The 14,219-nt window shown below is 31.6% G+C and overlaps 1 protein-coding gene across 5 annotated transcripts in view; it reads left to right on the top strand.

The window, feature by feature from the left end:
• Positions 1-428: 428 nt before the first annotated feature.
• Positions 429-14,219, top strand: part of LOC117181378 — a 343,385-nt gene continuing 329,594 nt past the window's right edge. For 4 of the 5 annotated variants that reach the window (XM_033373974.1, XM_033373973.1, XM_033373971.1 and 1 more), the window contains exons 1-2: positions 429-484; positions 572-654. The gene's annotated coding sequence lies outside the window, so the exon portion shown is untranslated. Of the gene's footprint in view, positions 655-14,219 lie in introns of all 5 variants that reach the window. The other variant, XM_033373972.1, reaches the window with a different exon arrangement.

The raw sequence follows: 14,219 nt of genomic DNA, 5'->3' as shown, positions 1-14,219 counted from the left end.
AAACCTTACGGAAAGTTCCATAACCATAGACAGTGCCAAAAACAAACACGGAAATGTCGGTACCAATCCGCCGGTACCCCATCAAGGCTTCTAGTTATTTGGTTTCAGACTCAAATATTATTACTTAATTTTAAACTGGATGATTCTTTCAAGTCATAGATGTTCAGTCAGTATATGATAGAGTAATTCGTGAAAGGTATGCTCATACACATGTGGTTGTGGGGTTGGGGTATATGTATCTATCCCGACAGGCAATGAATTCGTGTTACTGAAGCGCGAAGCTTAACGCTGTGTTGTACGCAAATTCATAGCTCCGCATTGAGGGGACATACAAAGGCTGTCACGCATAGCTCACACCCCACCATGCAGTTCCAACCTTTTTTTTTATTCTCCGGTAGTCAGAAATTAGATTAGTCAGGTACAAAGTGATGCATAGCGTGGACGTGATAAGTTGACAATACAAAATTCGGTGCTCTCATGTTAGGTAAATATTAACATGCGAATGTGTACAATTTGACAGTGCGCATTAACATGCCACGTTCACCGTATTATTTTCTTCTTATTTGATTAGTGAAATTGCAACAAGTGGTACACCAATTGACGAACATCCCCTCTGCAGACTAAATGGAAGCATGTTCAGTAGCTAGCGTTAAGGTATGTCACAGCATTAACTTGCACGCCATCATTTTCCGAAATCTCCACGAAACATTTATTAAGGTGTAGTGAAAATTTTCTAAGAAGCAAAAAAATAATGGTTGATAATGGTTAATTTCTTCTGTTCGAGTTTTGAATTTGGAAGCTCACAATGCTCTAAATTATAAAATATTACCTATGAGTTATTAATAGTTGACGAATTTTTTGCATACTAGGTATTGTTTTCAATTGGAAAAAAAATAAAGATTAGAAACCGCAGAAAAATGGTGCAAATTACAGTTGTTTAAAAATAAAAAAGACATGTTTTTTCAAAGATGTCGCACATTTAAAAATAGTTTAATATCTTCAAACTTAAAATAAAAATATTATTGTAACAATTAATGCTTCATTAGCCAAATCCAAGAAAGGCACCTGTTTTTTGTTCATATATATCCAAAAATTCCTAGTTGAGAAACACTTTTTAAAGTTCTTGTTGCTTTTTCCTAGAGGAACCTTGGTAATGGCAACAATTTCTAAACAAAATTTAATTATTTTAATCCTCAAATGTTAAAAACTAGCAAGTTCGAGCGCGCATAGGGCGCGCGAACGCTGCTTCTCGCGCTCCGCACTCCATAATATATTTTTCTCGTCCTACCCACCCGGACTTTGTATTTCCCCACATTTGTGCGCAGGCCTTTTAAAAACAAAAGTCAATAAATCGACAACTGTAAGTTGTGTAATGTGTAACACAATTATATCAAATGTACATAATATTTATTTCTACACATCGGAATGGTACTGCTTATTCAGATATTGCAAAATAATGTACAAATTTTATTTTTGATGACTACTGTAATATTTGCTCCTTATTTCGCACTAATGCTTGCTCTAAGCTAGCATTAAAAATGTACAATTTTAGTAAATTTATATTATAACAATACGTAATAAGAACTGATATTGAAACATACATATTTTCATTATCTTGTTTTAAAATTTTTTTAAAGTACGCATTAGATAACAGATTAATTTTGTTATTAAAGTTTATAATGCAACTTGTTTCATTATTCCATACATTTAATTTCTTTATTTTTAATGTTATTTTTTACAATTTAAAACAAAATACGCATCCTAGCGTAAAATGGCTCGAAGAAAAATGGTAGATATAATTTATTCGAAAGATTTTATTAGTATTCTTCTAACAAAATTTGATTACAAATTTGTATTTTTCAGTACAAAATTTCTTTAATTTATGTTGTTTTTTTTTGTACCTTACATCATTTTTTTTATTTGATTTTTTTATTGTCAATGTTATGTTTTACAATTAAAACATTCATCTTTTCTCGTATCTTGCATAGTTTGACCGAAAAATGGACATTTTGATTTTTAATTATTCTTGTGTCGTCGAAATTAGAATTTTCAATTTTTCGAAAAAATTAAAAATTTGTTATGATAATATAGTAGGCCTTTAAAAAGTAACGTTTTTCTTTTCTTGACCTTTTTCATATCATGCGTTATTTAACTTAAAGTTTTCATTTTCGTGTGTTTTTTGGAATTTTGTAAGCGCTATGACTCTAGTAATTTTTGGTTATGTGAAAAAAGTCATTATGGTAAATTGTTTGTCTTTTTGAATACTATGAATATCTGTACAGAGAATTTTAAAATTTTGAAAAAAGCGCTCCAAAAAATATGCAAAATGCTCTCTGATGAAAATGTAAAAATATCTTATAAAACGTTCTGAACAATTGCCCGGATGTACGTAAGTATGGATTAGGGTTATCCAAAAAAAGGCTTTTAGAGCTACAGAGCAAGTCACCCCCCCCCCCCCAAGTTTCCATTTCCAGAGAAAATAAATTCATAATTTTCTTTAGAAATTAAAATATAAAAACATTCCACTGGCACCACAAAATTCCATTTAGTTAGCAAAAAGGAAATTTTGGATTTTTGAAAAATTGAACTCATGCTCTAGGTTTTCATCGAAACATGCCAAGTTTTTTAAGGATTGAAGAGAAGTGTCTACGAAAGAAAACCATACTCTTAACAGTTATTTTTAACCAACCCCCCCCCCCCCCCCCCCCCCCCCCCCCTACTAAAATCGCCCAAAATATGACCCAAAAATTTAAAAAACTTCATTTTTACGTATTATTCAAAATTTCTAGCCATTTTTGTCGTATTTTCATACAAATAATTAATATTGCACAATTTGAATATTTCCCATGACTTTTCAAACAAATTGTTTGGATTATTAAGTTTTTTTTTTAACATTATGTAATTATGGATACAATTAATTATTGTATCAGTAATTATTGCATCAGAATGGGTGAAGAACGAACATTACCTGCGAGCCTTAGTAATTGTTAAACATTTAACAGTAGTAAATGATCCTGCTGAATGAGTTACTACAATAATATCAGACTCTAACTGCTTGATAACGATAAATGAGAATCAAAAACATTACGTACTGCAAGTAGTAAAAAATTACAGATATCAGACAGAAAACATTATCTTTGGCCAAAAAATAATCGTTTTGTATCGGCCTTGTAACTATAATGCATATAAAATGAATTTAGATTATACTTCACTATAGCATTTGACAGCCTTTTATGAATATAAAGATAATATACTGGAAGACACACAAAATATATATTAATATATATTTACGAAAATAATTCTATGTGTTATATTGTATATATTATTGATCCACGTTTTTGATAGGAAACGGCTTGAACGAATAAAAACTGTTTAAACATAGGCATGACGTTTTCAACAGAATTTACTGTTCCTCGAAATCATTCAATAGTATGTTTAATTCAGGAACTACGATTTTATAAATAGTTTTGAAAAAATGATTATTTAAACGTTTAAACAAATTATATTCGTTTAGAAAATCTTTATTTGATTTTTTATTTGATTAATTCATGGTATAAGCACAACAGCCAGATGCCGGTGACAGAGGTATTTCAGAAATTTTTCGACACGCTTCTATAAAGTGAATATGCTTCTGAAGGTTAGAGGTCCAAACAAAAAAGCAATATTTCAGCTTGAATCGTACTAAAGTTTGAAATAACGTAATCATTGTTGAAATTTTTTAAAATCGTTTACATATTCTAAATAAAAATCCTAATAACTTATCAGCGTTTGATACAATCTTTTCTATATGGAAATCAAAAGAGAGATTTTACGTATTACCTCTTTTGCGAGAACGAGAAATATAGTCATAATGCGGCTTTTGTGCGTAAAAATGCTTAATGAGCTTTTTTGTGTAAGCTCAAAGTCAATCTATGACTGCAAACGCTTTATTTGAGTTTATGAGTACAAATACAGAACTGAGCTCCTAAAAAAAGGGTGGTGATGAGAGGGCCCCAACCATTGTCTAACCATCGCAGGTGAGAGCAGTGTTGCCGTTGGCCGGGAAATTTTCCGCTTCCCGGGTAATTTCGATACTGTTGGGAATATTTCGGGAAATAGACAAATTCCGGAACGGATCGAAACAATCCATTTAAATTATGTTTATTAAGTTTAGTTGAATGTTTCAGAAAAGTAATAAACAATCATAATGATAATTTTTCATTTGTTAGTTTCTTTTAGTTCTGCTCTAGGCTGAGTTTTGCACGTAGAATGTCACTGCTCAGTCCTGTCTTAGCAGGGTCGCTCTGGCTATTCAGCAATGAGAAGTTGCATTCTACATGGCAACGTTGAGATCAATGGTTGATACTAGACTTAGAGCATATATCACATGGAATGCTAATCAGGGGTAATTATGCGTTCTAAACATAGGTAGCGCTGTTAAAAATCTCGGATTGTGAAAGTGCTTTTCACTTATAATGTGCAGTATTACAATTAATTAAAAGAATAGACTTTAATATGATAAAATCTAATTTATGATAAAAATATTTCAACAAATTTCATTTGTTCAAAAAATTAATGAACCAATGATAATAAATATTATACTGGACCAATAGTAATAATTTTTAAGGAAAAATAGAATTTTCGAGAAAAATTGTTTACACAATTTCCATTTGTTTAAATAAGAAAAATTAATGAGCCAATGTTAATAAAAATTGCACTAGAATAATATTAATAATTTTTAGAGGTGAAAACAAATTAAAAAACAAATTATTTAAACAAATTCTATTTTTTTGAATAGGGGCCATCCATATACCACGTGAACAATTTTTCACGACCCTTTGACCCCCCCCCCCCCTGTACTTTGTCCACGTGGACGTATTTTATGAAAATATAGATATTACTACTCTTCAAAATGTCCGGGAGGTCGCGACAATTCCATGGACGTCATTTGAGTACTCACTAAAATTTCAGATTCTTTTGTTTTCATATGTCAACAGTTCGAAACTCGTTGACTGGCTAGCAGCTGTTGGTGCATTTTGCAACAATTTATCATTAAACTGGTCGGAAATTCAAATGAAAAAATGTCATCTTAGTACTTTTTAAACCCACGGGGAATGATTGTTTGGATGCTAAAAACGAACAATAAGTTTGACTGGCAGCTCCTTAGTGGTGCCAAAGTTAACAGACTGTGAAACATGTCAAAAATTCGAGTGAAAAAACGTAACTTTAGTACTTTTGAAACCCATTGGGGATGATTTTTTAGGTGTAAACAACTACCAAGAAGTTTGCCTGGGAGCTCCTGAGTGGTGCCAAAGTTGACTGGTAGGCTGTCAAACATGCCAAAAATTCAAGTCAAAAAACGTGATTTTAGTACTCCTGAAACCCATTGTTGCGAGCTGTGAATTTACATAAAAAGTGAGATTTTCGTAGTTTCTTCTTTTATATACATTATATTTTTATAGAAGTATCCTATAGATGAAAATTTTAGTTGATGAAAAGGGCAAAACTTTCATTCGGTCGCTGATTAAAATGTCAGTTAACTTTGGCACTACTCAGGAGCTGCCAGTCAAATTCTTTTTTAGTTTTTTGCACCAAAACAATCATCCTCAATCGGTTTGAAGAGTACTAAAATGATGTTTTTTCACTCGAATTTTTGACATGTTTGACAGTTTCCCAGTTAACTTTGGCACCACTCAGGAGCTGCCAGTCAAATTCTTTGTTAGTTGCTTGCACCAAAACAATCATCCTCAATGGGTTTGAAGAGTACTAAAATGACGTTTTTTCACTCGAATTTTTGACATGATGGACCGTTTCCCAGTTAACTTTGGCACCACTCAGGAGCTGCCAGTCAAACTTATTGTTAGTTTTTAGCATCCAAAGAATCATTCCCCGTCGGTTTGAAGAGTACTAAAATGACGTTTTGTCACTCGAATTTTTAATATGTTTGACAGTCTGCCAGTTAACTTTGGCACCACTCAGGAGCTGTCAGTGAAACTTATTGTTAGTTTTCAGCATCTAAACAATCATTCCTCGTGGGTTTCAAGAGTACTAAAATGACGTTTTTCACTCGAATTTTTGACGAGTTTAGCGATAAATTGTTGCAAAATACACCAACAGCTGTTAGTCAGTCAACGAATTTCGAACTGTTGACCATGAAAACAACAGAATCTGAAATGTTAGTGAGTACTATAATTACGTTCATAGAATTGTCGCGAGCTCTCGGACTATGAGAAGTCCAAAAGGAGCGATGAATTGGCTGAAAAAATTCGAATTAGTTTAGGGACGTGAGCTTAAACATCATTTGAATTTGAACGAAAAAGTCATGAAAAAAATAAAAATAAAGATTATATTGTGCGTGAGAACAATATAAAAATTGGAGTGCACCTAGAGTATACCTTGTCTCATTTCAGTATATTTTCCACAGATTTAAGGGGATGTGTGTCCACGTGGATTCTGGCTAGACCTCCCGGTCCCCCTCGTGGACAAGCGTGGAATTTTGCCATACCCCCCTCCCCCCTAAATTGTCCACGTGGTATATGGATGGCCCCATAATTAAAAATTAATTAACTAACGATGATAAATATTCCACTAGACCAATATTAATATTTTTAAGTAAAAAATACGAGAATACAGTGCTCAAAAGGTCGATTTCATGAAGAATTGAAATTTTTTGTTATAAGGGTAGTTTTCAGGTACTCGCGGGGGTGTGTTACGGGTGTCAAACTAATATTTCTGATAGATGAAATTCTTCGTTGAATAATTCTCTACAGTCCCCGCGTACTTTCCTGTTCCATTTTTTCAAACCCTACAAAATTATTGTAAAATAATTTGAAATAATTTGGATTTGGAATAAAATGGCGGGGATCGTTGCTCTCTAGCATGCAGACAAATTTTGTCATACATTTGTGGACCACCCTAATATTAAACCATTAAAATCTCTGACCTTTTTTTAAGCTTTTTAAAACTTTTTTGAAAACTTGAAAACTTTTGGTTGTAATTTCTTCACAAAAGAATAAGTTCTATTTGGTCTACAGAGCAGTAATTCCAAAAATATTTAAAGTCTCAATAGTTAGTCATTTTAAATTTGTAGTATTTGCAAGATTAGAAATGAACATCTTTTAATACTTGAATCATTATTTTAGAACAAATAAAATCGTATAACTTCAGATAAATTTGAAAGTAGGACTATTAAAAATTAGGAGTGCTTGGAAGAACTGAACAAATGTTCAGTTTGAAAATCCATTAAAGAGGGTGATTTTTTACGTTTTTTTTTATTTTTTGATACTTTGGCACCCCTACAAATTATTTTTTTTCTGTAAGAAAATAGTGCTGGATTTTTGTCAACATTAAAAAATAGGGATATATTTAATGTTCGCTCAAGGTCAGTTTTGTTCAAAGTGCTTGTTCCTGAATAAATTGACTCTTATTGTTTCCTATTTCGTTCTGTCACTCATGGATTGTGTTTTTTATAGGTAGCATATAAATCTGGATTTACATGTTTATAAAATTATAATGAAAGGATACTCAGGGTAATTTTCTGTGCATGATATTTATAAAGAATATTTGTGAAACTATCGAACTGATTTCTTCGCCCAAAGATACAAACCTAAATTGTACTATAGTAAAAACAACTGGAAAAAATTAGACGAAAGCCAAATTTTGTAAAGCAAACTAACCTTGGTCGACCTATAAATATTCATTTTATTCTCCAAAAGAAATAAAACTGTTAGAAACGCTTTTATTGTAACAATTTCATTACAGAAAAATATTGTTAATAAAAATAAAAATAGTATAACTTTTATATAAATTTCTTGAAATAAAAAATTATGAACGAGACTTGTAGAAAAACTTTCAAATAATAAAATGATTGTCTTGGAAGTTAGAATCGAAAAATTAATATTTCAAAAAAATGAAAGTTGTTCTAAATTGAGCTAGACTCGCGACCGAGAAAATCAGGAAATGGAAGTGAATTTAAAAATTAAAACAGTGATTGATTTTACAAGACGATTTTGGAGCTGTTAAAAATGATATAATTTGCATATTTTAACGTACAAATTTGAACTGATTTAATTGCGAAGCCTTACTAGTGACACAAGTGTCAACGTTCGATTGAGTCTTCATAAATAACGTTCAATTTAAGAATGATTCGAAATTAATAGATTCTTAAATGAACGCCTTTACTGAATTTCAAAATCTTATTGAAGTATTATTTCCGTATAAAATATCCCATTTTTAACCTACTCAATTTGAAAATTTTAAATTGAAAAAAAAAAACAATTTTCAATAATAAAGAATTTGAAAATGAATCGTCACAATTTCAGAATAATAAATTTAAACTTTGAATGTTACAATTATATTTTTTTATTTTCTTATTTGTAATTTGTAAGTCAAAGTATTGCATCTTGATTTTTGAAGAACAGTTGAAAAATGGTTAATTTAGAAAAAATCGAATAAGCTGGAGATTTTTGAATGTTTTAAATAAAAGAACATTTTTTGGAGCTTTTCAAGAATTTTAAAAGATAAAAAAATTAAAGGTGTCTAAGAAGATTTAAAATTATTTATCATTTCGAAAAAGTACATAACTCAAAGACTATGTTTTAAAATATTTTAAAACATTTCAAAAGATTTACAATATTGAAAAGAAATTCGGGAAGCTCTGGAGACATTTTTGGGTGCAGGATTAAAAAAAAATGTTAGGAAAAATGGGAATCAGTTTAAAAGGTATTTAAAAGTTCCGAAAAATGTCATAAATATAGTAAAACTCTTCAATAGCCCTCCCTTTTATAATAGTTTTGAAATTTATTGCTGGGTAACTTGTTAAATTCATAATTTATGAAGAAAAGTCAATATTCACCAGTTTTGTAATTTTGGAATAATTATCTATGTAAAAATTTCCTCAAAATCCAGAAAAGTTGTTGGATGACTTGATAAACTTCCAATTTATAAATAAATTTGCAGAGGGCCTACTTTCAATATTTTGCGAATTCTAAACTTGTCATTCTGAAATTTATTCCTGGGTAACTTGATAAATTTATCATTTATAATCCAGTTATCATTTGAAACTGGGTAAATTTACAAATTTACATACAATCATAAATTGGTTTATCTATCAAATTTGTGCGTTTGCAGATGTTATCTGCAAAAAAGTCCATTTCAGTATTTTGTAGGAAATTGTAGTCACATTTTTTGTTTTTATTTTCCAATTGAAAACTGCCTAATCTTTGGCTGATTCTCATTTCTTCTGTCGCTGCAGTGATCAGTGCATCACCCAGCTACGTGATAATCTATGACGATTATCACCCGCAAAAATGTTTTTAAAAAATTACGATTATACAAATAAATTATTCGAAAAGTGTCTGCATGATATTTATTTCTCAGTAATTTTTTTCAAACAAATAATTTGTTCGTCGGTGAAGCATTACAAATTATTATTATTTGACATGTTTAAAATACGAAATGAAAGTTGAGAAAAAGATTCGAACCCATGGCAGCGTAGTTATCAGCCAGGCTCTTTTCCACTAGACCAGCGGAGCTTGATGGGAGTCACTGCGCGCGAACCGATAGAGGTTTGTGCACCCTTGGCTAATGTGATTTACAAACGCGCATAGCTCTTACAAAGGACCAAAAAATCCGGGACGCGTGTCTCATTATTTTTTAAGTAATATCGATGGAAGATAGTCTCATCAAAAAGTCAATGTCCCGAAAGAGGTTTTCCCCTTTGAGAATTGTAGTCTTAACCCTCGATACCGCGTGTAGAGTGAAAGTAACAGATAGCCTGGCGGTTGATTACAAATACAGTTTAAAAAGCACAGACAGGGCATGTCAGTTCCCTCTGCTTTTTGCTCCATTTCTCAACCTATTTCGCCAAATTTGGGGATACCATCATCAAGACCTGGCCCTTTGGAAGAGCCGTTGATCTCTAGAATTCTTCTATTATCTCAGAATTGTTAATAAAAAAATAAATAAACGATTCTAAACGTTCAAATGCTGCCGTCTGCTACCCGCTGATTTCTATCTTTCGCAAAATTCATATTTGTCGGGAAAATAATCATTTCCTCAACAAATTTTTTGATTTTTCAACATTTCACTGATCCGAGGATCTCGCAAAACCCCGGATATTCAAAAAGTTTTCTTTCTTTCGTTCGCAAATCCTTCGGAAAAAATATATATGGAATCTGTGCCGTACCTATAAAAAAATTCAAAGTCGGATTGAACCAACACCCGTAATGAACAACAATTTTTTTAATAGTTTAAATTCCGGAATTTTCTAGTTCGGATATTTTATAATTTAGCAATTTTCTGTGGGGATTTTTCAAATTGGAAAATATCTTATTGTTGGGAATTTAACTTTTCCTCAGTTTTTCAGTTCGAGAGTTTTATATTTCGGCACTTTTATAATTTCGGGAATTGTATTATTTGGTTATTTTTCAATTCACGAATTTTACAGCGTCGGGAATTTTATATTTCGGGATTTTTCAGTCAGTTTTTATGAAAATTAAAATTTTTATCACTGTAAAAATTCGCGAAATTGGAACATTGTCGATATATAAATGTCCCGAATTAGAAAATTCTTGAAAATTTAAAATATCACCGAATTTCGGAATTCCTGGCAGAAAATTGCCGAATTATAAAATATCCAGACTAGAAAACTTTACAGAATATTATTCTTCTCGAAGTTTTAAGACTCGAGATTTTCAGATTTCGGCGTTTTATATTTTCAGGAACTTAAGAGTGTCGGGAATTTTATTATTCGGGATTTGTGAGTCGTCCCAAAAATATTTCGAAACATTTTAAAAGATTTATAAAATTGTAAAACGAATCTGGAAGATTTAAAGCCGTTTTTTGCAGAATTTTACAAAAAATATTTGAAATTATTTTAATACGTATTAAAAAGTTTTGAAAAAACTTCAAAAATAATTTGAATAATATATATATATATACCATATATTTGTGTTTTTAATTTTATGTCATATAACGTACGTATATATTTCGAGTAAGCTGTATGAATTATAATAGTTCACAATTTATTTTAAAATATATTTTATGGAGCATGATACTTTTTATGAATGCGCTATTTTTAATGATATTTTTATAAAAATTTTAGAATATATCGCCGGTGTTTATGAAAAAAACCTATAAAATAAAGCTATGAAGAAAACCCATTACATCCAGTACATCCATTATATCAATAACTTGGTTCTACACCTGATGGTGTAATATTTATAGATAGTAAGCCATGCCAATTTCTGGAGATTAAATGCTCTTACGAAGGACAAATCTATTGAGCAGTGCTTGCCCAACATTCCTTACTTAGATAAGGAAACAGGATTTTTAAAGAATCATAAATATCATGGTTAAGTTCAACTTGGTATGTTGCTTTTGAACTTGAGCTCATAGGACTTTCTTGTTTATGCATCTTTTGACAGACACGTTATGAACATTTTATGTGATAAGGATTTTACTGTTAAGATGGCAAGTGATGCCAGTGCCGTTTATCTTGGATGAATGTTAAAATTTAAGTGTCTAAATAATAATAACTTAGGGCCTGACGAATTATAGTACCACAAAGTAGTTCTTAGTGAAAAATAAGACTTCATAATTTAATTATAAATCATTTATATTTATGTTTTTAATACTTTTGAGTACATTTCAGGTAACAAATCACAGCCTTTTACCTTTAGCCTATGACCTTTACATAATAATAAAATTAAAAAGTTAAATTAAATATATAATTAATATAGCGATTTAATACAGCAAACATACAGAACGTTCAGAACACATCTTCAGCCATAACTGGCGATGACAGGTTGACAAGAGCACACGTTATCTTAAAAATATGGTCAACGTAGTCTAGTAGGCTCCAGGAGAAATCGTTTTAAGCATTTAAAAAATCTTTATACGCTCATTAACTCATTCAATATGTATTCTCGCTGTGGCTCTGTTTTTAATGAATACTGTTTTCTCATATGTCAACTGATTATCGTCCATGAATGGTGACCGAAACATTTTAATGTGATTTTCTGCACATACCGCTTCACTGTAAAAAAGGTTGTGGAATTTTAGTACACTAAACGTATGTAAAAAGTGGACTCACGCGCAGCGGCATGAAATCAGTATAGCAATGTCTAAAATTGAACAAAAGTGTAAAATCCTCAACTGAACTGAAATTTAATATGTAATGTAAAATAGGACAAAAAAAGTGGAAAATTTCTCCAAAATATCCACCTAACTTCAAATACTTAAATCATTAAGATCATATTAAGAATATATTTATGATTACGCAAGCGCATATTGCATAAAATTTATAATTTCAAATCAGTCACTCACATTTATGCTTTCGCCGAAATTGAGCAATAAAGTTTGTGAACTAAAATGTACGTTCGCTCATAACACGCGAACAAAAGAGCGAAAGAAAGCTCTATTGCGAAAATTACACAAATGTGGAATATTATATGGACGAATCTAAAATCACTATAAAGTAGAGGAATTTTCGTTAGAAAATAGGAATTTATGCGCGGTCGGTAATTTTACCAGTCTGGGGAATTTGACTATGTACAGCGTGAGTCCTTTTTTTACACACTCTGAACGTAGTGATTTTCAACATGTCGTATGAATTCATGCAAAGTCATAGAATTAAATCTGGAAGAAACGTCATCTACACAACATGTGGAAATTTGATTTATAACCTGTAATTTAAATGCATCAAAAGTGACATTTTATATGTGTAAATTTACACTTTGAAGTGCAATTTTAAAACGTATTTTTTACAGTGTTCGATTAAAAACCCTTTGTCCACCATCACGCCATCAGTGCCGCTAATCATTCGATCCAATAATTCAGATTTCGTAAATATCAGTTGATCTGATGACCTTCCACCATATGTGGGACTAACGTTTGATATTAACCCAGCAGGAGTAACACCTACCAAAATCTTAAAAGTGAATGTCGATTTGTACTGAGGATAACACCGAATGCGGGTCCTCAGACATTTTGACCTTCGGGACCTCTGTACAATCTAATACAACTCTCTTCGGTTCAAAGTCACTGAAGCATTTTGACAGGTTATTGTTGATCTCTTCTCGAGACGGCCATCTAGAGATGATTGGTGTCAGAATCGTTGACAAAAGTAGGACTGTAGTCTTAAGAACTCGAGAGCAAGTGTACCTAGTAAGTTTTTGATACAAAACAGATAACATAGAATAAGAAAAGTCTTGCTTAATTTTTAGCATTGTCATTGCAATACTTTCTTTTATCGTTAAACTATGCTTTCCGTCGTGTCTATCAGGCCACACCTTTTTCGCGGAGTTTACCAATACATCTCAAAGTTTCAATGAAAGTATTCCTGTTAAACTATTCAACACTTCGTCTTTAGTTATAAGAGAAATAATTGAAAAACTGAAATCATCTGTACAAACTTGAATTTGTTTGTCTTCCTCTTGTTTTCCTAAAGAATTTGTTCGAAGGATCGAACTGTCATCGATATTACTGTCCGTTTGTGCATCATCTAACCGAAATGTATGTGTCAACCCTGGAAAAAATTCCGGTGAAAGTGCACTAACAAAAACGCAGTTCGTTCTTTATCAGTAACAGGAGTTTCTTCATCCTCTTCTAGCATGCTCACGCAATCAAACTCTTTGCAAGAAATATGATTAAATTCGAAACAAGAGTCTTCCTTTGATTGGGATTGCAGATTTTGCATTAAATGATTGCAAATTTCATTTTTCTGATCTTCGGTTTCTTTTGAAGACAGATTGTCGTTCTTCTTCCTGTTCATGCAAATATTCAGATTATAATACAGGAGGAAAATGAATATATAATGAAAGAAATATTCAGAAAAATATATAAATAATAAAATAAGTGAAGAAAATAAAGAAATATTCAAGTTACACATTCAATACAAAAGCAGGCCATTCAACTACGTACCAGTGATCTCAGATCTGAAACGAGATGTGGTCCAATACTATAACAGGGCTATGTCCGTGTGAATATAGTAGGAGACGATGACTGGGTTTCGCGCGCAACCCATTTCTCCTCTTCTGAATTTGAAAACTCGAAGGTACATGATTGCCGGTCGGAAAACTTCGGCGGTTCTATTTATATCTCTATCTGCTGTGAAATAAAATCAAGAGATTGGGCTTTTAATATTTCCAGGTCTCGATGCTGGCGATTTTCATGATTTGAATACTTCGCGCGCCTCGATATGCGCATATTTTGAGGTTACGTTATTTCAAGTATAAAAT

Source organism: Belonocnema kinseyi, chromosome 10 (genome assembly GCF_010883055.1).
Source record: "Belonocnema kinseyi isolate 2016_QV_RU_SX_M_011 chromosome 10, B_treatae_v1, whole genome shotgun sequence".
Lineage (NCBI taxonomy): Eukaryota > Metazoa > Arthropoda > Insecta > Hymenoptera > Cynipidae > Belonocnema > Belonocnema kinseyi.
This window is presented reverse-complemented; position numbering and strand designations above follow the sequence as displayed.